The sequence below is a fragment of the Fukomys damarensis genome, unplaced genomic scaffold (genome assembly GCF_012274545.1).
Source record: "Fukomys damarensis isolate Sample0158 unplaced genomic scaffold, DMR_v1.0_HiC HiC_scaffold_17, whole genome shotgun sequence".
NCBI classification, from domain to species: Eukaryota; Metazoa; Chordata; class Mammalia; order Rodentia; family Bathyergidae; genus Fukomys; species Fukomys damarensis.
This window is the reverse complement of record NW_022900929.1, coordinates 55578406-55606176: the sequence shown is the minus strand read 5'-3', so window position 1 is coordinate 55606176 and position 27771 is coordinate 55578406. Positions and strand designations below refer to the sequence as shown.

Genomic DNA, 27771 nt, shown 5'->3' with positions numbered 1-27771 from the left:
AACTGAATCCTTTGTATGTTAAAAAAGCATAAACACAAATTCAAAAAAATGAAAGACCTAAATATTAGACCTGAATAAAAAAGAAAATCAGAAATCTTATTTTTCTGTAGCAGGATAAGAAAATTATTTGATCACAGTGGCATTTCCACTTAAATGTTTTCTCCTCAATCAAACTTTAAATGCATTTATTGCTTCATGATCAATGGGTTAATACTGAGGCTTAATATCTATTGTTTGTAGGCCACTGATTCTCAATCTTTTTCAAGTAAAGACACATAGAAAATGCTAAAATAGATTTGAATACTGGGAAGGAAGGAGGACTTTTTTCATATAGACCATCAGCCTGGTCTCTGCCAGTTCCCCTACCCCTGTGAGGGATTCAATATTTTAGTACATGTCTAACTGATTCAGTGTACATGCCTAGGCAGTTCTGCACAAAATAACCATCACTGGAGGTTTATTTGGTTGGTAAAAAACATGAATATATGAGAAAGTGGAGAGAAGGTTCAACAAAGATTAATGGCAGATGGAGATAAAAAGAAAAATTAAGTAGACTAAAATAAGTTATTGTGAACAGACACAACTTCATTTATTCATTCAATAAATATTGAAAAAAATCTGCATTCAACACATTTATGGAATACCACATACCAAGTAAAAATATATGGTTTAGTCTTAGGATCTAGTGGGTCAGATTACAATCTGTGATATGGTACCAGAGATAGACTCGACTGATTCTAGAGGTCAGGAAAGGCTTCCCTCAGAAGAGGCTTTTGAGTTGATTTCTGAAGAATACCAGAAATTTTGTGGGAGAGAATTCAGGATATTGACAGTGAAGGCAGAAGGAATACACTTGAAGGTGAGAAGAAGCATAACACATTTGAAGGCCTGACAGCAAATGGAAGGTCTGACATGCAGGGACAGAGTATATGTGACTGAAAATGACCCAGAGAAGCAGCTAAAATGGTATACTTAGACATTTTAAAAGATTACACAGGCTTTGGGGTAAAGAGTAGACAAGAAAGTGGGAAAAGTTGATGTGGGAGGGCTACTGCAGTGGTAGAGGTAAGAATAAGCATAATGACAACTAACATCTAGTAGATTCTTTGTGTCGGGTGAAATTCAGAGCACTTTGCACATATTAATTCATTATGAGAGATTTTGTTATCTTGGACTAAGGTGTTAATAGTACAGTTAGAAAAATGTGGATAGATTTAAGAGTTCTTTATAAAGCAAAACCAACCAGATTTGATGATGAGATGAACAGGCTGGTACCGAGTGAAGTAACGAGGATGACCTATGTTTTTTGGCTATGCATAACTGAAGAGATCATATCTCTTCTCAAGATCCAGAATACTGGAGAAAGATATTAGGCCGGAAATATTAGAAGTTTTCTTTTGAATACACTGAGTTTGAAATGTCTCTGGGAAATCTCATGAGAGCTGTAGCACTATATATATGCTTGGAATATGAAGCTAAGGGTGGAGTGAGTGCCTAGAGAGAAAAAATAAGATGAAAAGTACATCTACACTTAAAAGTTAGGAAGAGGACAATGAACACAGAAAGAGGAAAGACTAGTGTATACAAAAACAGGAGGTATTTGAGCTGAATTCTGAGGGTTAGGCAGGTTTAAAAAAAAAGAACTGCTCTTCCCTAAAATAAGGTGTATTACCATAGAAAATTTTAAACCTAGAAAAATGTAAAGAAGATAATAAAAATTATTATTAGTATCCCAGTGATAACACCATACATGTATTTTAATCATATGTATAAGCACATGTATACATATTATAAAATCAAGACCATTTTATGCACATATCAGATGATCATCATCATATGCATATCCTCTTTTTTGTTTCATATTTTCAATGCATGACACATTTCTGAAGACTATAATTTTAAAAAATGATTTAAAATACACTACAAGTTTACTTAAAACCTATATTGTTTGAATTCATATTATTTTCAATTTTGGGGGGGATAAAATATCATAAGGCAAATGTCTTCACAAGTATATTTTGGATTATTTTCTGAGGTCAAATTTAATAAAAACTAATATTAGGCTAAATGTTATGAACACTTTTCAGGACAATGATAAACAACTAAAGATTATATGTACCAGTTTGCAGCCAACTCTCACCTCTTTAACGCTGGAATTTGTCATTAATTTTCCCTCTTTTTGGTGGGTCAAAAACAGTAGCAACTGACAAACTATGTTTCTTTCCATTCACTTCTAGTTAGGTTGGATATTTATTCAGCTTATTAACCACTTTTAATTATTACTTTGTGAAGTACTTGATCATATCTTTCACCCACTTTTTTGAGTATCTAGAAATGGTTAGGCAGGCTACTATTTTTACACTCAGAGCGTAATCAGTTTTTGGCAGCTTGGAAAGTTATAAACACTGATTTACAAGTAAAATGGAACTACAACATATTCTTGATGAGTGAGATAACACATTACAATAGCATTTCAATTATTTAAGCCCAACAGTAGTCTGCTCAGTAGACTGGAGGAGACAAGCACACTAGCAAGGAATCTACTCTAGCCATGAGGTGATTTGGGCAGGTTGAGGGGAAGAGTAACCATTGTGAAATAAATCCAGCACACCTTCCTTATCTCAGACCTAGTCTTCAGTAAAAAAAGCCTTTATTGCATTCTTGCCCCACCTGTAAAAAGGGCATATCTCTGACTTCAGCCTCTTGTTTTCCTGTTTCAAATAAACAGGTAAGCTAACCAAGAAACACTTTCCAAGATGATAGTCCAGGGTATAATCCCATTAAAAGACTGAGGTTAATTTTAAAATTAGAGAAAACTTCTCCCTCATTCTTTATTACTATACCAACAGGAGGTACTGTAGCAGAATTACAGATGAGAGCTGAAAGCAAAAATACATTTGATGAAGAATTCTTAGGAAACCCCAAAGACAATAGTAAAGACAAAGAACAGTAAGAAAATTTAAAGCTCTTCATAAAAGAATTACAGCTATGGCACATATGAAATATAGCTCAGCTTCTAGTCAAATTAACATAAAACTCATATGAAAAGCCTATTTATCTCAGTTTCTATTACCTGATACATCATGTTCAACTTCCAATGGAAACAAAAATTTATAAGACATGCTAAAAGAAAAAGGAAAATAGTCTGAAGAGACAAAGTAAATATTAGAAACAGACTCAATATGACACAGAATTTGGAATTATTAGAGGATTTTTAAATAACTCTGATCAATACATTAAGGACTCTAAGGGAAAAAGTAGAAAACTTTTAAGAACAGACAGGTAATATAAGCTAAGATAGTACCAAAACAAATGCTCAAAGTAATAAATACTGTGACTGAAGTGAAGAATGCCTCTGTTTTCTCACTGGTAGACCTTGCAAGACCAACAAATAATCCATGAGTTTAAAGGTTTGTCAGAAAATATTCTCAACATGAAATGTAAAGAGGAACAAAGTGACAAAAGTAAATGAAATATCCAAGAAAATGGAACAGTTTAAAAAGTATAAAATATGTAATTGGGATATCAGAAACAGAAAAAAAATGATGGGGCAAAAAAATATTTAAGTGAGAAGATTAAGAATATTATAAAATTAATGACAGATACCAAGTCACAAGACCAGGAAGCAGTATAAATACTAAAAATTTACACATAGGCGTATCATATACAAATTCTAAAGACAAAGGATAAAATGTAAGAGCTCTTACAGTAAAAGAACTTATGTATAAAAGAATAAGAATTACAGTAGGCTTCTCATGGGAAAACATGTAAGCAAGAAATACGTGGAATAAAATATTTATGTTATAAGAAATACTCACTGACCTATAATTTTATATTTTATATTCAGAAAATTATACCTCAAAAGAAGGAAAAATAAATACTTTTCACATACACACACACACACACACACAAAAAAAAAAAAAAACCCAAGGGCATTAACTGCCACCTGTACTGCGCTAAAATAAACTTTAAAAAGTTGTTCAGAAAAGAGGAAATGATAGAGTAAGAAATTTAAATCCCACATAAAGAAGTGCTGGAGAAAGGGTAAGTGAAGGTAAAATAAAATCTTCCATTTTTCTTACCCTTTAAAAAGGAATTTTCCTATTTTTAATGCATCTGAAAGATAATTTAGTTTGGAGAAGTAATGATTATATATTAGGTGGTTATGTGGTGTAGATAGGTGAAATGAATAAGGTAATATAAGGGATGACAGAGAATTGAGAATATTCTGTTTTGAGTTACATGTTAAGCAGTATAATATCATTTGCAGGTAGACTTGGATTAGCTTAAAATACATATTGCAAGTTCTAAAGCAAACTAAAAAATTTTTACAGAGAACTATAATTGATATGCTAAAATAGGAGAGAAAAAGAAGGGGGAAGGGAAATATTGTGCAACAAAGAATATAGGGAGGGTGTATATGAAGCATGCTATATGCATGTATGAAAATGTCATGAAAAAACCCATAATACTGCTTAATAGGTGCCAAAATTATAGTTTTAAAAATAAAAATAGAAAAATGAAAAAAGAAACAAAGAACAAATGCAATAAACAGAAATGTTATAAATATGATAGATATTAATCCAACTATATTATAAAGTAATAATTTTAATATGAATGGTTTAAATAATTCAACTAAAATATAAATATTATTAGGGTTGATTAAAGAATAAGGCCCAGCCATATGTAGTTTCCAGAAACCCTCTTTAAATATAAAGGCTCAGAGTGGTCATGACATTAAAGAGATAAAGGTATACAAAGCTAACATTAGTAAAAAGAAAGCTGGAGAAGCTATATTAAAATCAGACAAAGACAAAACAGATTCAAAACAAGGAAAAATATCAGGAATAAAGGGATATTGCACAATAACAAAGAAGTCAATTATTTAAAAAGACATACTACTCCAAACATGTAAGCAGCTAATAACAAAACACTCAAACACATAAGACAAAAATTGATAGAATTTCAAGAAGAAATAGAAAATCCATTATAGTTGGCTATTTTAACACTTTTCTCTCAGTAATTGATAGATCAAGCATGCAGAAGATCAATCAGGAGATAGTTGACCTGAATAGCACTATTAATCAACTAAATTCTAACTGATATTTATAGAATACTCTATCCAAAAAAAGATGAATACACATTCTTCTCAAGCTTGCACCAAACATTCACCAAAATACATCACAACCAGAGCCACAAAATATATCTTACCAAATTTAAGATAACAGAAATTATTATGTTCTTAGACATAATGGATTTAAAGTAGAAATCAGTAAAAAAAGGGAAAATCTCCAAATATTGAGAAATCAAATATACTCCTAAACATATAAGTTAAAGAAGTATCAATGAAAAATTAAACCATTTTGAACTAAACAAGTATGAAAATAAAACTTATCAAGATTGGTGGGATGCAATGAAAGTGCTTAAGCAGAAATTTATAGTATTAAATACATATATTAGAAGAAGGACCTAAAAATCAGTAACTTAAGCTACCACTTTTGAAAAATGAGAACAATTTATATCTAAATCAAGTAGCAGAAGAAATAATAAAAATTAGAACAGAAATCAATGAAATGGAAAATGAAGAGTACAACAGAGAAAACCAACTAATCAACCAGTACAGATAGGAGTGTGTACAGAATTCATTCATCTGCTTTAGCTTAGGTGCACTCTTGCTAGAAAAGATGAGGGTAAAAATGGATGGTTATATCAACTATTGAATCCATCATTTAAGACAGGATTTTGTCATTTACTACTGTATCATTTATTCATGTCTTTATTAAAAGCAAAAATATGTTAACTGCTGTGATCATTCATTGGAATTGTCAAATTGACTAGATTAAGAACCTGGAAGATTAGTAAACACATTTCTGTGTGTTTCTGTGGGTGGTATTTTTAGGGATGATTTATATGGTAGGCCAGCAAACTGAGGGAGGAAGCTTTATCCTGATTAGGGAGGTACCATCCAATAGGTTGTGTGTTGGATGGAATGAAAGGGGATGAAGAAGGAAGTCAACCTGCATTTAAAAAGCTCCATTTTGCTTGCACACATGTGTCTTGCTACCACTGTCACCTGTGAACTTCAGGCTCCAGCTTGTTCAGACTTGCAGTACAGACTTGCGCCAGTGTCTCACCACAAAGCTTCTAGGACTTTAGTCTTAGACCGGCTCTGCATCCTTTATCCCTCTCATTCTCTGGCTCCCAACTTCTTGAACTGAGCATGAACTAGATCCTTTTATATACATAAAATTGATTCTGTTCCTCCAGAGAACTGTAACCAGTATAACTACCTACCATGCTAAGCAGTGTATTATATCTAGACAATTACAAAAGTAAGACTTGGTTGCTAAACATTTATTGGCTATGTGACACCAGCAGTTCCAAACTTTTCACATGTTAATTCAGCTAAATTGTACATAACTTAAAAGGTAAATAGTACTGTTTTATCTTCCAATGAAAAAGCTGAAGCACAGGAAAATTTAAAATTTGCTATAATCATAGCCCTACTAAGTGGGAGAGGCTGGCCAAGTTCCTAGTCAGCATATTGTATTGTAGTAATTATGGGGATTATTCAGCTTCCCTTAAAAACATCTGCGTTGTCTATTGGAAATCCTTACATTAACAATACATCTTTATTTGATATAGCCTTTTAACTGCAATCTAAAACATTTCTTCTTTTCTGGCTATGATATATAGAAAGAGAAGGCAGGACTCATAGATTTCTATGTAATGTGTTTTCATACAGTTGAAGAAAAATATTAAAGGATTTATAAAAGAAAAATAAATGTATTGGAGATTAATTTTAAAAGAGCTTTTTGGTATTTGAAGCTGGTTAGAAATACTCTACATAAGAGAGCTGATTTTGACATGTATAAAGATTTTTTAACAACCATCTCTCTTGTAAGTAATTAAGTACAAGTAATTACATAATTACTTGATTATGTAGCAGCACTAAAATTTTACAGGAGGTTTTTCACTTAAACTCTAGCCTTATAAAAATAATTACCACAAGTCAAAAATTGTTTTCTAAATGCGGTAATTCTTTCTACACTAATTTTTTTTGAGGGGGCAGTGATGGTAGTGTAACCTAGGTCTATTTTTTTTTTTAGCAACTAGAGTCAGAGAAATGTGCAATTTAATAGTATGTGGCTTTGTTCAGACACTGTTTTAAAAATTTAGAATGAATCCTCAAGTTACAGTGGTGAACAACATCTGAATGGGAAATTAAATTATAAGTCAAGGTTAAAATATAGTATAATTTCTTTGGTTATAAATTTCTAAAATTATTCATTAGATAATGTTGAGAACCTTGTGACCTTAGTTAAAAAATAGAATTTTAAAATACTTGGTTTATCACCAAATTATATAATTGAAATACAGGAGAAGTACTAGAAATAAAGCAAACTCACAAAACATTACTTAAGCCGAGGAAACATAATGTGTGGGGTTCCCCCTCTTTATTTCATTCATTCTTTCCTTTTTTAAAGTGAGCTGTCTCATCATTGCAAATTTTCTCAAGTTCTTGGAACTCTAATTAAAATGTGGTAATTGGTTATGTTACCTCAATTACCATGATGCATGGACATTGATGCAAAGTGACACCAATTGAATCCCTTGGGTGTTTTACCCTGGGGCCATCCCATTTATCCTGGCCTTATTATTTTCAATTATGTGGCTAGATGTGTTGCATACTTTCAAGGCCAATAAATGTGGAAGGTTTTTCTGGATACTAGGCTTTATTTCAAAGTTAGAGCTCTGGAGTATAAGGGAAAAGGGGGGAAAGCATTACTTTTATGAGAAAAAAAAATACCCTTAAACTCTAAATTTACTACAAGTGCAAAGGCACACTTGCTGAAATAAAACTAACGCAAGAGGAATGGAGATGATTTCTGTTTAAAACATTTGTATGAAAGGCAAGAATGGTTTGCTACTGGTAACTACTCCTTCTAAGAAAATAGTGATAGGACCATTCAGTGGTCTCATGAGAGTTACACAGATGAGGATACAGACAGATAGGAAACGAAAAAGTTTTCTTGCACTTCAGATAAAGGTTTGGGTTTCTTATGGGGCTAAGCAGAGCTGTACTGAATACTTTCTAGATTATATCATGAGAGCTATCCTCAGCATGAACATGAAAGTAAGAATACTCGGAAACGGTTATAGAATAAAGTGTTTCCCAATGGGAACACTACTGCCATTCGTGGGAAAATCTGTTCATGTGCTCAGGCTTGTTCCATTCATTTTTGTTTTCTCCCCAGACCAATCCATTCAATGCCACGGATGCCCTCAGTGGTTATAAACTGACCTCTGGACATTCTACTAAAAAATTTTGGCATGATCTATATGAATACAAACTGCAAAACTGGAATGACCTAAAGATATTTATACAAAGAGAAATAAACTTTGTTTTCATCCAAACAATATTAGAGTGAATTAAGACATTATCTAGAGATATCATCAATAAATATAATGTGATACTTTTTCACACAAGTTCCATTTTCTGAGAACAATTCCTATGTCTTTATTTCTTTTCTTTTTAAAATTATATTTTCAGATTTTCAAAAACTAATGAAAAATATCCTGTCCTTTTACTTTCTACTTCACATCCTGATTTTTACTATCTTCTAATAGTATAGCATTTAATTGGGAAAAATATAAAAACGGAATTTTACTTACATAGACCTACACCTGAGAGACTAGGGAGTTAGGCAAAATCCAGGCTATTCTCATTCGACACCCCCAAAGCCTTATATTTGCAATACTTTGTACTCTTTTGAATAAGCCTCACTGATAGATTAACTGACAGGTTATTTTTTCTCTTCATTTTTGTCTTTGGATTCAAGGAAGTTCCAACAGCAAACCAAAAGAGGACACATCCTGTTACTTCAGAAAAAAAATTTTTTTTGGTACCTAGGATCGAACCTGAGTCATTGCCCTTGCAAGGCAGGCGGCAGAACCACTGAGCTAAATCTCTGGCCCTCAGAAATATTTTTGAAGTAAAAGTATTGACTTTTGGTATCCAAAGTGTCTCATTCATAAAAATACATGTTTAAAATGTAAAGATTAATTCATTTTTAAATTACTCAAACTTTAACATTTTTTGCTTCAATTATCCAAAGGAAACATTTTCACCCTCAAGCTTTACTTATTTCATTTAGTGATTTCTCACTGTTTAGTTTGAAATTTTTTGAAATAATATCCATATGTAATTTCATCCATGTATTTCTTCTGATGAATCCAACTGTCTATATAAGAGCCAAGGGGTAAAACTAAAGTATTAGATTTATTTTCAAATAGTGTCCCTTAACTAAATCTAACATAGTTTAAGTCTTCAGCAAATGTCATGAACAAATTCTTAGGACTGACCAACTAAAAGAAAATAGTACATTCATTAGCATAAATTACTGTGCTGTTGTTTCATTATGTAATTCTTCTTGTGTTAAATTCAAAAAGGAAATCCAGGTAGTCCTCCCCCAAATAAGATGCAGAATGGAAGTTATTATTAACATAGAGTACAGTAACCAAGTGAAGTAGTTATAGGGGGAAGAAAAGGCAAGAATGTTTATTCTTTTTAAAAGCTAAAAGAGCTTGAGGTTCTAGAGCAGACAGATATACATCTTCCTCCATACCAGCTGTATGATCTCAGGTAATTTACTGAATTGGTCACAATTTTAGTTCATCTGTCATAGTTAGAAAGATTAAGTAACACAATGTAAGCAACGTGGTAATAGTGACTACAATATAATACACACAGTACTGCCATCAAATAACACAACAGCCCCATTCTCTTAGTGACTGGCATTTTTAATATACTGCTTTACTTTTTAGAGGGAATCTTTGCTAGAATATTAAGCAAAATTAATATGAGAAAATCCTGAGATTTTTTTCTCACATTGTATGACACCCTTCTGTGTTAGCAATTTTGTGGATTTCCCTGAGGGATTTAATCCTAGACTGAACCTGTCCAGTAGAGAGAGGTTTACTGAGGTGGCTTTTGAAAAAAAGAAAATTGACTTGTGGTATGTATAAATCACTGCTGGAATACTGGTCTTCTTTCTTCAAATCCCATGATGTCAGAAGTTTCTGAGAAGCATGTGTGAATTTAATAAGAAGCCTCAAATACTTTGGGGAACTGCTTAAATTAGTGTTAGCAAGCTATCAGTGGTCAACCAGTATATGAGCCAAGCACAGATCTCTTTTTATCTCTACTACTTTGGAAGGGAAATGTTTGCTAATTCTTTGTTCCTTAAGCTCTCAAAATAAATTATTACTTTTTCTAACATATTTAGATATGGTTAATTTTGGACAATTAATAATTCTTCTATATCACATAAAAATAAAGGAATTTGATCTATAATTTCCTAAACTATATAGAAAAAGTGAAATCTAATTTCAAAGTCCAATTAGCTTATTTGTATTTATGAAAGTCTTATTTATTTACTTGATGTACAGGTGGTTACAGGGAAAGCAGATGTAGCTCAGTGACATGTGCAAGATCCTGGGTTCAATCCCCAGCACTGCCAAAAAAAAAAAAAAAAAAAAGTACAGTAGTAACATATATACTATTCTTAAAATTGAAGAGTTCAATCTTGGAGAATCAGTTCAGATTATTGATTCAGAACCCTGATTTTGGAGATATAAGTCCTAGGTTCAAATCCCAGATCAATTACAAACTGATAGGTAACTTTGGACAATTGCTGAAATATTCTTTGCCTCAATGTTTTCTTCTATACTATTAAGGAGGATGAGAATATACATACCTGTACACATATATTATATAGATATTAAGAGGCTTTGGGAAATCATTTAGAACTGTGCCTGATATATATTAAGTGCTATGCATTAACTATTGTTACTATGGTGTAGTCTTTCAGAAAAGGAATTCCATTTTCATTTACTTATTTTATTTAAGTCAAGGATAATCACTGCTAGGTGTCAGGATAATCTGTCAATCCCTTTGTAATTAAAAATTCAGAAATTGTTTGTATATTTTAAAAATAGATCATTGTTAAAGTAAAATCTTTATAAAATGAACTGCAAGTATTTATGATATAAAATAGATGACTATATGCAAAATCATCACTACAATCATGATCATAAGCATTTCAAATATTCCTCAAATGTTCCTCATTACACAATAATTTCTCCAGTAGTCACAAAGTGTTTACATTATGCACCCCAAACCTGTGATTTTTTTTCTATTATCTTTTAAGTTTTATGTTTAGGTCAACAAACATTTTTACTTCATTTTTGTATATGATGCAATGAAAATTATATACATCATTCTCACATTTGTGGATGTGGATATTCAATTGTCCCTGGATCATTTATTGAAAGATTAATCTTTCTCTATTGAATTGCCTTTGTACTTCTATCAAAATCAACCATTCTGTGTAGCTTTTTTTGAAATATCTATTGAGTTCCATTGATTTATTTAGTGATCTTGGTAATAATTATGTCACATTCTCTTGATCTTTGTGGACTTATTTTAAGTCTTGATAGTAGGAGACATAGCCCCCTAACTTTATTCACCTTTATCAAAATTGTTATGGTTATTTTGCATTTCCAAATAAATTTTATAATCAGCTTACAAGTTTCTACACCCCTCCTCATAACTGGAATTTTTGCGAGGATTTCATTGATTGTACAGATAAATTTGTTGACAATTGATATCTTAACAATATTATATTCCAGTCATGAAAACAATGCAGCTCATGATTCATTTAGTTATTGTTTAACCCTTTGGAGGTTGTGGCTGATCTGAGAAATACAAACAAACTTTTTTTACATAATGTTAAGGGGAGGCAGGTTTCCGTAGTGTAGTGGTTATCACATTCGCCTCACATAATGTTAAGGGGGAACTCTTGACCTCCAAATACTGCAGGGTTAATTTTTCCCTGTAATAATTTATTAGTTTTTGTACAGAATTCTCCAATATCTCTGGCTAGATATATTCCTAATAATATACTGGTTTTGCTGCTACTGCACATAGTAATATTTTAAATTTTTGATTTCTGATTATTCATCAAAGAGCACATAAAATACAATTGATGCCTGAATATTGATCATGTACTCAATAACCTGCTTAAATTTCCTTACTAGTTGCAGGATCTTTGTAGGACTTTCTCTAGAGATGGTGATTGGATATGTGATTTTTAAAAATCTGCTACTTTAATTTTCAAGTGGCTTTTAATTCCTTTTTCTTGCTTTACTGCTTTGGCTAAAACTTCAGTGTAATATCAAATAGAAATGGTGCAATTATAAATTCTTGTCTGTTCTTGATCTTCAGAGAAAACACTGTCTTTTACCATTAACCTATAATGTTAACTGTAGAATATTTGTAGATATCTTTTATTAAATTGCAAGAGTTCCTATTCTATTCTTAGGTTTCTAAGAGTTCTTGTCAGGATAGATATTAGATTTTGACATGTGATTTTTGAGACTCTATTGAGATAACCATTTGCCTTCCCTTTCTAAGTCTGTAAATATAACAAATTACATTGGTTTTGTTCAATGATTAAACTATATATATCTAAGATAAATTTGACGTGATCATTATTTATTTTATGTTATATATTTATTCTGATAAAATTTTATTATAAATCTTTTTCTATATTCATGATGCATATCAGTCAGTATTTACTATTCTTATATTGTCTTTGCCTGATTTTGGTTTCTGGGTAATGTCTGCCCAGAGAACAAGAATGGGAAATATTCATTATTTTTCAATTTTCTGGAAGAATTAGCATAAAATTACTATATTTTTTCCTTTAAATATTTGGCACAATCCACATAAAGAGCCATCTGTGTTGAGCTTTCTTTGTGGGAAGATTTTTAATTAATAGCTCAATTTATTTAGCACATATTTTAAAAATAATTTTCTTTTTATTTAATACTACTAGAAGCTATAGTAATATAGTTCATAGTAATATTGACAATTTGTTTCTTTTATTTTTCCTATTCAGTTTGAGGCTTATCAAGTTCATTAGTCTAAATTAACCTCATTTTCATTTTATTGATCACTTTCTCTATTGTTTTCTGTCTTCTATTTAACTGATTTTTGCTTTGATTTTTTAGTATTTCTTTTTTTTAATTTAATTTGGGTTTAATTTGTTTTTTCTTTTCTACTTTCATGAGATTAAAGCTAAAATCATTGTTTTGAAGACATCCTATAAATCTTAATGTGTTTTTTCTATTTCTGTGCAGTTCAAAATACAATGGGGTGCAAAAGGCCAATAAAATACATATCTCTGACCATTAGAGAAATGCAAATTGAAACAGCACTAATATTCCATCTTATTTCAGAAAGATAGTTACTATCAAGAAATCAAATAATAGTAAATACTGGTGATGTTGTAGGGAAAAAAGAAACCTTCTAAACTAATAAAATCTGTAAACTAGTAAAACCACAATGGAAATCAATATAGAGATTCCTTTAAAAAAAATACAAATTCCATTCAACCCAGTAATTCCCCTTCTAGCTATCCTCCCCAAAGAGTTAAAGGCTTCATATTATAATGATACATGGATTCTAATGTTTCTAGCAGCACAACTTATAATAACTAAATCTTGAAAATCACCTATAATGGATAAAAGCAATGTGGTATTTATACAAAATGGAGTATAATTCTGTTGTAAAGGAGGATAAACTTGAGTTCTTGTAGAAAATAGATGCACCTTGAGACCATAATGTTAAGTAAAATAAACTAAACACACAAGCTTAAATATCATATGCTTTTTCTTATATAAGAAACCCAAAGTATAAGTACATTAAAGAGCAAATAAAAGACATATAATAGGAAACAGGGAGATACATCTTTTGCAAATGCGAAGTGGATCAAGAGATGGAGGGAAGGCCGGGGATTTAGCTTAGTAGTTCCGCTGCCTGCCTTGGAAGTGCAAGGTCCAGAGTTCAATACCCAGCATCAAAACAAAAAAGAGACAGAGAGATGAAGGGAGATGGGAGAGAGGTCATGTACCAATTCCCCACAAAGAATGTAATTTTTATGTACTGAAAATGTACTAGCAAAAATAAAAATTAAAAAACAAATACAGTTGCGTCCTGGAGCAGTGAATGCCAGCAGCTTGACTTCTCCAGGATAAAGTGTCTGAAGTCTGGAGGATAGTAGCTTGGAGAGGAACCAAAGTGAGAGGAGGTAACACAGGGACAATCGGGGAACTGACAGAAGAGAAGAAAGTAGGGTTAAATTATACAGAAGAGGTGGCCCATACTGCAGAGGAGAAACTGTAGCTCTATAGCCAGCTGGGAGGCACAGTGAAAATGATAACCTCTGCTCACAGAGAACTGTATCAGGTTCGGGAAAATCTTATGCAGAGGGAGACAGCAGGAAGAATGTGGGATTCTGCTTCCCAAGAAACCCTCCAGAGGCAACAGGTGGTGAGAGAATGTGGTACAAGTACCTCAAGACACAGTTGTGTGGAGCAGGAGCTGGCAGGGACGCCACTGTGGGAGAAAGGAGGGGTGTTTGAACCTAAGTCCCAGAACAGCTCTTTGGGGGTTTCACACTGCCAAGTTCCCAGAGCAGTTGTGGAAAGGACAGTCATGGGAGACTGCTGGCAGTTAGAGAGCAGATTGGGGGGAGTTGTGCTGAGAGGCAGGGACCAGTAGTGATCATGGACTTGGTTCCTGAGTTACACAGGATTGGAGGCTCACAATGTCACCACATTCCCACTGCTAAAGGGAGATTCAAAACAGGGTCCTATGAGTGTGTTATATCTCAACTATCCCTGATAGATACCACTGTAATTGATTATCTTATTACTGTTATAGTTAAACTGATTGCACAGGAATAACCCTGACTCAGTGGACAATTTAGTGCCAGTGAATTTGTCTGCTGAATTCACCATTATACCCAGGGAGAGGCATAGCAAGAGTTCTTAAACTGAGAATTTGGACTGGATCACACTCTGCTAAAATGCCTGCAAAGTGGCAGAAAGAAGTTCTAAATCTGAGTTAATCTGTTTTACAGTGGAGAGATCAGACCAGAATTAAGGTGTGAGTACTCAGACTCTCTGACAAAGAAGCTACTTGGGAATCACATATGCATGTCTGATTGGACTATCTAATTTGTGTTCCCATTGGATATTTCACTGGTTTAAGTTTTTGAATGTTTCTTGAGTCATTTAGTAATGTGGGGTTATGATCTTTCACTGTTTCATGTTTATATTAGGTTGTTACTCTTGTACATTTGTTCTTTCACTGGCTCTTATTTGATAGGTGCCTAGGTTCTCCCTCTTGTCTCAGCTCTTTATCTAGCTTCTTCACCTCAAATCCCCGAGACAATATTATTAAATATATCTTTTTTCTTTTTCCAAACATGTAAACTCCTCCTCTCACTTTTTTTTCACTTAGCTCCTTCGCAGTCACTCCTATCTTCACTAGTGTAAGTTTTCAGTCCTCCCCATTCCACATCTTACCTAGCTGACTGTCCTCCCAACAAGTTCTGATAACCACACAGCTTTCCTAAATTACAAACTGAACCCCCATCCCTCATACCTTGCCTTGCCTCCACAAAATATCCTCTGAAAACATTCAGTACTAAACCTTCCACTCAACTAAAAGTACTCCAATAAAATCAGAACCCACAGCAATCTTTTCTTCTCATCACTAGTTGTCCCCCTTTCAAGCTTCCCCTTAGTGCCTAACATGGCCCAGCCAAACACCCTCCTACTGCTACTACACAGCAACCACAAATGATAAACAGGCATAGTATGTATAGAGAATAGACAAAGGGATGAAGAATAACTGCAAGGACTATCATAAAAAGTATTATAAGATTGAATCTCTGGATACTCTTCTAAGCAGAAACAATTCTTTTGGCAAAACATAGGGATACAGTAGAAATCACTTAAATAACAGAAGGAATAAATACTAGCACTGGACATACAAAGGTGAAAACTGTTCATGGGAAGCAACATCCTACCGAAAAGCTACACATAATACACAAACTCTCCTCACTTCTCTACTCCCCCCAAAAAGAGAGAAAAAGAAAGAGGGGGGCATATATAATTTAATAAATACATTATATAAACATATAATTTTAATAAATATACACACACACAGATACAAGTAGGAGAATGGAGCAACAAGGAAACAGAAGATCTCTGAATTCTCTCCATCTACCCCAAAGCAGAGCAAGGGGTCACAACAGGAGAAGAAAACAAATGCCAGATAGCAAAAATTTATGAAAACAATGAAGAAAATAATGAGTTCATAGAGGAAATGAACAAAACATTTAGCGTGATTACACTCAATATTTCCATGTTTATTTTGGGTAAAATAGGTAAAAAACTGGATGAGCTAAGCAAAAGTTTAAAATATGAACAGATTCAACAACGATATAGAATACTTGAAAAGATGACACATAGTAATATTTGAAATAAAAAACAGTACAGAATTTATACACTGCAGAAATGTGAATGCAGACCATTGTGAAGACTGAATGTCTGATGTTGAAGACAAAATGAATTATGATAAAGAGCTCAAAGTAGCCAGAAAGAAAACAAAAGAACAGAGAAGACTATCCAGCAGCTACTAGATGACAACAAGATGACCAGTGTAAGGTTAATCAGAGTTAAAGACAATCTAGAAGATTGCACAGATGTATCCACTAACATGCTTATAGAAATTATGGAAGAAAATTTCCCAAATATAAGAAAATACTTTAAAATATAAGTAAGCAATGCTTAGAGAACACCAAACAATTATGATGAAAGAAGTTCACCAAGGCACATCCTTATTAAATTCAAAGATATTCAGCAAAAAAATAAAAAAACAAAAAAACCACAGCAGAGAAAAACAAAAAGTCACATATAAGGGCCAACCAGTTAAATATCTCAGCACAAAACTCTGAAGGCCAGAAGAGCTTCGAGTGAATTGTTTCAAGCCTTAACAGCAAATAACTTCCAAACCAGATTAACGTACCCAGGAAAGCTAACCTTCAAAACAGATGGAGATTCAAGGTATTTCCACGAAAAACATCAGCTCAGAAGATATATGAATACTAAACTAGCTGTAGACAAAATATTCAAGAACATTCTCAACAGAAACAATGCAGTGGACACCCATGTAGTGAGGTCAACAGATAATGAGCAACAACAACAACAAAAAAATCAGTAAAAGAAAAACAAAAGATACATCCAACAATGAAGAAGACATTGATAGTAAATAACTAGTACATCTCAATAATATCTCTCAACATTGACAGCTTGAACTCTCCAATCAAAAGACACAGTCTACCAGACTCATTAAAAAAAAAAATTGAGTTCAACAGTCTTTTGCATTCGAGAAACTCATGTAATCCATAAAGAAATCCGTAGACTAAAATTTAAAGGATGGAAAAAATATTTCATGCACCAAGACCCTGAAAACAGACAGGGGTAACAATTTTAATATCAGACATGATAAACTTTAAGTTAAAACTGATTAGAAGCAACCATGAAGGTCACTACATATTACTTAAAAGAACAATCCAACAAGAAGCAATAACACTGATACATATATATGCACTGAACACTGGAGCTCCTATCTTTATAAAACAAAAACTGCTGACATTAAAAGACTGATACAATCACAGTAGGGGATTTTGACCCCTCACTTTTGTAACGCAATGGATCAACTAAACAAAAATCCAATAAAGAAATTTCAGAGCTGAATAATACCCTTGAACATAGGAACCTAATGGATATATACAGGGTATTCCACTCTGCTACAACAGAGTATACATTCTTTACAGCAGCACATGGTACTTTTTCCAAAATAGATCACATACTAGACCATAAAGCCTGCTTATGTAAATGTAAAAGAAATGAAATCACTCAATGTATATTATCTGATCACTGTGCAATGAAAATAGAAATCAGTAACAGAAGAAACTTCAGAAAAGGCAAAAGCTCCTGGAAAATTAACAGCATACTCCTAAAAAACCAATGTATCACAGAAGAAATCAAAGTAGAAATTTTCAAACTTTTAGAAATTAATGACAATGACTATACAACTCAATGAAACCTCTGGACACCATGAAAACAGTTCTAAGAGGAAAATTCATTGTACTCAATGCTGACATTAGGAAAACAGAGCAAACCCAAATAAATAACCTTATGAAAAATCTTAACATACTTAAGAAACAACAAAAAACCAGCCCCAAACAAAAATTAAGGAGGATATTATAAAGATGAGAGCAGAAATCAATGAAATTGAGATAAAACCTTTTAAAAATCAACAAAACAAAAAGCTCATTCTTCAAAAAAATAAATAAAATGGGTAAGCCCTTACAAGACTCACCAACAGAAAGAGAGAAAATACTCATATCAATGGAATTATAAATGAAAACAGTGAAGTCACAACAAACACTGTCAAACTCCAGAAGATATTAACTACTATGAAAAATTATATTCTTAAAAATTAGTAAATTTTGAAGAAATGGACAGATTTCTGGTTACATACAAACTACCAAAACAAACCAAGAAGACATAAATATGCTTAACAATCCCATAACAAGCAATGAACCTGACTCAGTAATAAATAATCTACCAACTAAAAAAAGCCCAGGACCTGATGAACTCACTGCTGAATTCTACAAAACCTTTAAGGATGTTATATCACCAGTACTCCTCAAGTTCTTCAAATAAATTTAAAGGGATGGAGTGCCCCCAAATTTATTTAAGGAAGCCAATATCACCCTGATCCCAAACAGGATAAAGACCCAACTAAAGAAGAAAACTATAAGCCAATCTCTTTAATGAACATAGATGCAAAAATCCTCAACCGGATATTAGCAAAAAAAAAACAAAACAAAAAAACAAAAAACAAAAAACAAAAACAAAACGCAGTACTTTATCAAAAAGATGATACATCATGAGCAAATAGGTTTCATCTCAGAGATGCAAGGATGGTTCGACACACATAAGTCAATGAATATAATACATCATTTAAATAGAGCAAGGTCAAAAACCACATGATTTTATCAATAGACTCAGAAAAGACATTTGACAAAATCCAATACCTTTCATGATTAAAAACCCTAAATAAAACAGGTTTAGAAGGACTATCCCTGAATATGATAAAGGCTATTCATGTGAAATTAGTAGCTAGCATTATACTAAGTGGGAGAAAACTAAAAGTATTCCTTCTAAAATCAGGAACAAGACAAGGATGTCTACTATCACTTCTCCCATTCAACATAGTACTTGAAACATTAACCAGAGCAATTAGGCAAGAGAAAGAAATAAAAGGGATACATATAGAAAAGGAAAAACTCAATTTATCCTTATTTGCAGATGACATGATACTCTACACTGAAGACCCAAAGAACTTCATAAAAAAATACTCTTAGAATTAAAAACCAACTTTAGCAAAGTAGCAGGATACAAGATCAACACAAAAATCACTAGGATGTGTGTATGTCAACAATGAATGGGATGAAAAGGAAATTATGAAATAATACCATTCTCAGTTATTTCAAGAAAAATGAAATATCTAGAAACTAACCAAACAAGGAGGTGAAAGACCTCTACAAAGAAAACTACAGTACTCTAATGAAGGAGATCAAAGAGGATATTAGAAAATGGAAAGATGTTCCTTGCTCCTGGATAGGCAGAACCAATATTGTCAAAATGGTCATACTTCCAAAACTGTCATACAGATTGAATGCAATCCCAATCAAAATACCAACAGCATATCTTACAGATCTAAAGAAAACAATTCTAAAATTCATATGGAACCAGAAGAGACCCAGAACAGAAATTTTTGGCAATAAGAGCAAAGCAGGCAGCATAGCAATACCTGACTTCAGCCTATACTACAAAGCAACAGTGATAAAAAAAAAGCATAGTACTGCACAGTACTGGAACAAAAATAGATGTGTGGATCAGTGGACCATTATGTTTTACCCACATCATCACTAACACATGTTATTGCTTGTCTATTTATAAAAGCTTTGGTGAAATGTTTCATACATCAGTTAGGTCAAGTTGGTTTATAGTTTCATTCAAGCATTCAAGCACTGATTTTCGGGTCTATTATTTACTCAAAAATCTCTTTGGAATCTCTGCCCATAATTGTCAGTTTTTTTTTTTTTTTGCCTTCTCACAGTTGTAGATGTTTTTGCTTGGTGTATTTGTCAACTCTGTTTTAGACACTTAATAATGTTGTGCTCACTTGATTTAAATTGACTTTGGAAATTTCAGACCTTATTTCTGCAAAACTTGTTTACTCTTTCTCCATTTTAGGAGTTCTAATTGGATACATATTAGGCTGGTTGAAGTTACCTCACAGCTCACCAGTGTGTGTTTTTTTTTTTTTCATCTTTTTTCTTTCTGTTTACTTTTGCACTATATTGTTTTTAATCACTATATTGTCAGGTTTATTAATTATTTCTTCTGTGGTAGCTAATTGGTTGGTAATCTTATCCAGTATCATTTTCATCTCAGTAATTCTAGGTTTATCCTTTTAAATTTTATTTCAGATAGATATCTTCAGCATTTCTATTTGTTATGCCCAATTTTATTGGTGTCTTTATGGAATGCAAGTATAATAACTTTTTATTTTTTATCTACTAATTTTATAGAAGTTAAAGGTTATAGTCTATATCATTTATGGATCTGTTTATTTTGGTTGAAATTTTTTTCTCTTCATCAGTTGAATTTTCCTGTTTTGTTTTGTTTTGTTTTAATGCCCGGTAGCTTTTATTGGATGTCAGGCACTGTAAATTTTACCTTGTGGATACTGGACACTTGTATTCCTATAAGTATTCTTGAGCTTTACCCTGGGATGCAAATAAGTTACTTTGAAGCAGTTTTATACATTCAGGTTTTGCTTTAATGCTTTTTTAGCATGACTAGAACCACACTTCATCTATTTTTACTCCATTACTGATGCAAAACCCTTCTTAGTATTCTTATCACATGCCTTGAGAATGATGGTTTCTACTTCGGAGGAAAGGAAAGGGAATTATCCAGCCTTGCAAAAGCTGCATATTGTTTCTAATCCTTTCATAGGGTTTCTTTTACTGAAGACTTGAGAGGATCCCTCTATCTCTGGAGCTCCCTATTTGTGAGCCCTCTCATACTACCCTATCTTATATAGCAAGGTTACCCATTCTGGCCTCCCTGGATTCTATGTAGAAGCTTGCAGTTTCCTTGAACTCAGGAAACAGATCTGGGAGTCTGGGGCCATTTTATCAGGAAAGAAGAGAAGTTAAAGGTTATCTTCTTAACATTTTTGTTATTTTTTTGATAGTACTAGTGATTGAACCCAGGGCTTGAACTCCTAGGCTAGTGCTCTATCACTGAGCTACATGCCTTTTATTTTTAGACAAGCTCATATTAAAGTGTTCAGACTGGTCTTGAACTTGCAGCTCTGCCTTCATCTCCAGAGCAGGTGGGATTTCAGGAGTGTGTCTTGCCTGGTTTCTTGATGTTCTTATGAAGATAAAATATTTTATAGAAATACAATGACACACATAGCCACTTGGTGAGAACATAAGAAGTTAGAATTAATATTCATATAACAACTCTGTCAAATGTCAGAATGAAACAAAATTTATTAAATAAAAGAATACCATCATTCATTCAGCAAATATTCATCAAACACCCAGTTTGGGCAAGTATATCAAATATACTGGTTATATGGTAGAAAAATATCTATGGACAAGCAGAGAATGGAATAAAAAGTGAGGGTGGATGATGAGCAATCAAACAGATCACTTAGAGGTCTTTCATATTCTGCAAATGCAGCATCACGCACTGGTGAAATACTTGTCTGGTCATCAAACTTGAACACTTTATCCAACTAACTGAGATCAGAAGCAGAGTAACACCTCCAAATGAATGATGTAACCCCTGTGATCAGTTTATTGTTGGCATCTGTCTACTCTTTCTTCATTCCTATCTTTATCTGCCTGTAAGTAGCAGCCTGAGCCAGGAAGAGGCATCCTTGGCTTCGCAAACCTAAAAACTGCCTTTGCCATACAAGTGTAGTAAAAACAAAACAAAAAACTATATCTGGTATGCAGAGATCTAGTCCAGCTTCCCTATATTGTGATGCTTGCAGCATTTCTCTTTTTACTCAGGATTGCTTTGGCTATTCTGGGTATTTTCTGATACAATATAATGTGAATTTCAGGATTGTTTTCTCTAGCTCTGTGGAAAATGTTGGTACTTTAATAGGAATTGTATTGAATCTGTAGATCGCTTTTGGTAATATAGCTATTCTAGCAATATTAGTTCTGCTGATCCATGAACATATAATTTAATATAAATAAAACATAATATAAATATAACATTATAAATATAGCAATATAAATATAACATATAATTTCAAAAAATCTTCAAAGAAAACCAATTTTGTCTTCACACCAATTTGAATGTTTCCCAAATGTCAGAATTTTTCCTGCTGCAAATGATTTTTGCTTATATTTTATTATTACTACAATAGTTATAGGCTCCCAAGTATTGAAAAAATATAACTTCTGATCTTCAAAATACTCTAAAAAACATACAAACAGAACCTGAAAAAAGAAAACCATGCCAGCTAAATAGCTTTACAACAAACAGGTCATTTCAAGAAAACACATCCAATTATGTCGATTCTGATTACTGGTAATAACTTGGAGGTCTTAAGAAATTTAACATCAGCTCAAAACAATTAAAAGAGCCGCTAAGGAGAAAATCACCCCCTAGACTCAACATAGCTCCAGATGCTAAGAGAACAAGAAGGCTTACTGATTCACTGTCCCTTCTGTTTCTGAGTCCCCTATGCCAAGCACATCAGATAGAAAATCTTAAGGTTTTGTTAAAATTAGAATTATAGGAGGAGACTATGTTTCAATGGCAAGAGTTTTACATGTGTTTTTCAATTTTGTATCTTGAACTTTATAAAAACATATAACACATTAAAAAACCCTTCTTGTCCTATATAAATATTTCATTTATGTTAGGTATGGGAGTTGACCCTACAAACAATAGGCACTGATCTCAAGGTCATTTGGGGAATATGATCTTTTATGAATAAATTCTTTATGTTAAAATTTAAGTTTTCTAATGCTACTCAAACTTTTTTATATTCTAGTAATAAGGGAAGGAATGCTTTAAAATTCATTCTATGAAGCCAGAATTACCCTGATATCAAAACCAGATAAGGATTCAGCAACAACAAAAACACAAACCAATATCTTTGATGAACACAGACACAAAAATCTTCAATAAGATCCTTACAAATGGAATTGAACAACACATTAAAAAGATCATTCACCATCACCAAGTTGGTTTCATCTTGGGGATGCAAGTGTGGTTCAAGATATGTAAGTCAATAAATGTGATACATCACAGAAATAAAATCAAGAATAAAAATCACGATTATTTCAATAGACACAGAGAAAGCCTTTGACAAAATCCAACATCCTGCCATGACAAAACCCAGCTGAAAAACACATGAAAATTTTTAACACAAACTGATAAAAGCTAGATATGATAAACCTATAGCCAACGTAACACCTTACAAGGAAAATCTGAAAGCATTTCCTCTAAAATCAGAATAAGAAATGGAGTTCACTCTCACCTCTTCTATTCAGTTTAATACTTCAAACTCTAGCCAGAGAAATCAGCCAAGAGAAAGAAATAAAGAGAAATAAATAGGAAGGAAAAAGTCAAAGTTTCCTGTTTGCATATGACACGATTCTTTACATAGCAGATCCAGCACAAGACTTTTAGATCTGGCAAACAAATTTAGCCAAACAAATTTGGCAGGATACAAAATCAGCACACAAAAATCAATAGCACTCCTGTACGATAATAATGAAGCACCTGAGAAAAATCAAGAAAGGAGTACAATTCACAATAGCTTCAAAAAATTAAATAACTAGGAATCAACCTAATCAAAGAGGTAAAAGAACTTAAAATGAAAATTATGGACTGCTGATGAAAGAAATTAAAAAAAACATTAGAAAATGGAAAGATCTTCCTTGTTCATGGATCAACAGAACTAATATTCTTAGAATAGCCATATTATCAAAAGCAATCTACAGATTCAATACAATTCCTACTAAAGTACCAACATTTTCCACAGAGCTAGAGAAAACAATCCTGAAATTCACATTATATTGTATCAGAAAATACGCAGAATAGCCAAAGCAATCTTGAGCAAAATAGAAACGCTGTAAGTATCACAATATAGGGTTTTGTTACAAAGCCATAATAACAAAAACAACACGGTACTGTCACAAAAACGGACATAATGATATGTGGAATAGAAAACACAGAATAAACTCATACAACTACATTTATCTGATTTCTGATAAAGGAGCCAAAATATATGCTGGAGTAAGTAGCCTCTTAAATAAATGGTGCTATGAAAACTAGATATTCATATGCAGAAGACTGAAACTAGATCCCTATTTTTTATCCTATATCAAATCAAATCAAAATGGATCACACCTAAATATAACTGTCAGAACCTTTGAAACTGCTGGAAGATAACAAAAGGGAAAGAGCTGATCACAGGCACAGGTAAAGACTTCCTGAATGGGACTCCAATAACATGGAATAATATCAAGAATCAATAAATGGTATTATAACAAATTAAAAAGACTGTGCAGCAAAGGAAACAATCAAGTAAAGAGATGACTTACAGAATGGTCAAAATCTTTGCTGCTCTTCTGATAGGGGATTGGTATCAAAAGTAATTAAAGAATTAAAAAAAATTATCTTCAAAGCAAATAACCCCATCAGAAAATGCACAAATGAACTGAAGCGACACTTCTCAAAAGAAGTACAAATGGCCAGATTTTTTTCTCATTGGTACATTTTAGGTATACAGTACAGTTACATTCATTATTGGGATCTTGTACCTTTACATGACAGGTCTTGGTACTCATTTTTTTCCCGGTATCCGTGCCCTCCCTTCACCCCCTCCTCCCTTACCTATTTACAGATACTTTATTTCCATTTTTTCATTTTTTTTCTTTTCTCTTATTACATTTCCCCTACACTTCCCACTTACCCTACACCTTTAGCCCTTTTCTTCCTATTTCACATTGTCATTTATATCATTAGGATCTTAAGTACCATTATAGTTTTTCACACCAGAGAAACTATTTGGTATTTACACATGTGTGACTTATTTATTTCACTTAGGAGTATATCCTCAGTATGTATCCATTTTCCTATGAATGAATCTAATTTCTCATTCTTTATGGCTGAGTAGTATTCCATTTTATAGAAAAACCACATCTTCTTTATCCTGTCTCCAACTGGCAGGCAAATGGGCTGTTTCCAAGTTTTAGCTATTACAAACTGCGCTGCTATAAACATAGGTGTGCATATATCACTGTGATATGATTCTTTTAATTCTTTTGGAAAGATACCCAGCAGAGGGATGGCTGGGTCAAATGGAACCTCTAGTCCCAGCTCTTTGAGGTATCTCTATATTGATTTCCATAGTGGTTGCACCAGTCTGCACTCCCACCAACAATGGAGAAGGGTTCCTTTCTCCCCACAACCCTGCCAACATTTGTTATTGTGTGACTTGTTGATAGCAGCCATTCTTTGTGGGGTGAGGTGGAATCTCCGTGTTGTTTTCATCTGCATCTCTCAAATGACCAGTGATGTGGAACATTTTTTCATATATTTACTTGCTGCTTTTACTTCCTTGTCTGAGAAATGTCTGCTCATTTCAGATGTGCATTTTCGAATTGGGTTTTTATATTTGGGGGGGCTGATTGCTTTGAGTTCTTTATATATTCTAGATAATAGTCCTTTGAGGAGCAGCAAGTAAAATTTTTTTCTCACATTGTAGGTTGTCTCTTAGTTCTGTTGATGGTTTCTTTTGCAGTGCAGAAGCTTTTTAATAATATAAGAACCCAGGTGTTGATTCTTTCTGTTAGTTCCCATGCTACTGAGGATTTGATCATAAAGTCTTTTCCTACGCCAATGTCTTCAAGAGTTCTGCCTAACTTATCTTCCAGCAAATTTAGTGACTTTTTAAATATTTAGATCTTTAATACACTTAGATTTTAGTTTAGTGCATGGTGAGAGATAAGGGTCTAGTTTTAATCTTTGGCAGTTTGAAATCCAGTTTTTCCAACACCAGGTATTAAAGAGGCTATCTTTCCTCCAGTGAGTACAGTTGCCTCCTTTGTCAAAGATGAGGTAGCTGAGTACATCTGCAGTTGTTTTTGTGTCTTCCAGTCTGTTCCACTGATCCTCAGGTCTGTTTCTTTGCCAGTACCATGCTGCTTTTAGCACTGTTGCTTTGCAGTGTAGTTTCAAACTGGGAATTGTTATACCCTCTACCATGTCTCTGTTGCCTAGGATGGCTTGTGCTATTCTAGGTCTCTTCTGGTTCCAAATGAATTTTTGGATTCTTTTTTCTAGTTCTGTGAAATATAGTGTTGGAATTTCAATTGGCATTGAATTGAATCTGTATAGTTTTGGTGGTATGGCCATTTTCACTATGTTGATTCTTCCTAGCCAGGAGCAGGGGATATATTTCCATTTTCTTATGTCCTCTTCGATCTCTTTTTTTCAGAGTACTGTAGTTTTCAGTGTAGAGGTCTTTTGCTTCTTTTGTTAGATTGATTCCTAGATACTTCATTTTTTTGGATGCTATTGTGAAAGGAATTGTTTCCCTAATTTTTCTCTCAGTGAGTCTATTATTTGTGTACAAGAAGGCTATTGATTTTTGAGTGTTGACCTTGTATCCAGCTACCCTGTTAAAAGTGTCAATTAAGTCTAGAAGTCTTTTAGTGCAATTTTTTGGGTCTTCAATGTAGAGTATCACATCGTCATCAAATAATGACAGTTTAACTTCTTCCTTTCCTATCTTTATTGATTTAATTTCTTTCTCTTGTCTAATTGCTGTGGCTAATACTTCCAGAACTATATTGAAGAGGAGTAGTGATAGTGGGCATCCTTTCTTGTTCCTATTTTAATGTGAAGGTTTTCAGTTTTTGGCTATTTAATATGATGTTGGCTGTTGGTTTTTCATAGATAGCCTTTATTAAGTTGAGAAATAGACCATCAATTCCAATTTTTGCAGGGTTTTTTTTTATCATGAATCTCGTTGAATTTTGTTAAATGTTTTTTCTGCATCTATTGAGAGGATCATATGGTTTTTGTCCTTGACTCTGTTAATGTAGTATATTACCTTCATTGACTTATGTTTGTTGAGCCATCCTTGCATCCCTGGAATAAATCCAACTTGGTCAGGATGTATGATCTTCTTGATGATCCTCTGTATTTGGTTTGCTAATATCAGTGAATGTTGACAGGGTGTGGGGGACAAAGGAGCTCTTCTACATTGCTGATGGAAATGGAGACATTACAATCACTATGGAAATTAGTATGGAGATACATTAGAAAAGTAAAAATAGAAATACCATTGCATCTAGCTATACCACTCTGGCATATTTCTAAAAGAATTAAAGATTTCATATCATAATGATACATAGATACTCATTTTTATAGCAGCACAATTCATAATAGCTAAGAATATTATCCAATCATAAAAAAGAATTAAATTGTGCCCTTTGCAAAACAATAGATGAAACTGGGGACTATCATGTTACGCAAAAGCAGCCAGACTCAGAAGGTTAAATACTGCATGTTCTGTCCCATATAAGAAACCTAAAAAGTGAATAAATAAATTATTAAAATAAAGAGTTGATGAAAACTAGAAGGTAGACTTTTAGAAGTACAAAAGGGGGGAGAAAAGAGAGGTTAGCTAAAGGGGTGAAAATCATCAAAAGATTATAT

At 33.1% G+C, this 27771-nt stretch overlaps 1 protein-coding gene across 8 annotated transcripts in view; it reads right to left on the bottom strand.

Moving 5' to 3' along the window:
• Window positions 1–27771, bottom strand: part of Akap6 (A-kinase anchoring protein 6) — a 577020-nt gene that overhangs the window by 26316 nt on the left and 522933 nt on the right. The gene's annotated exons all lie outside the window — the stretch shown is intronic.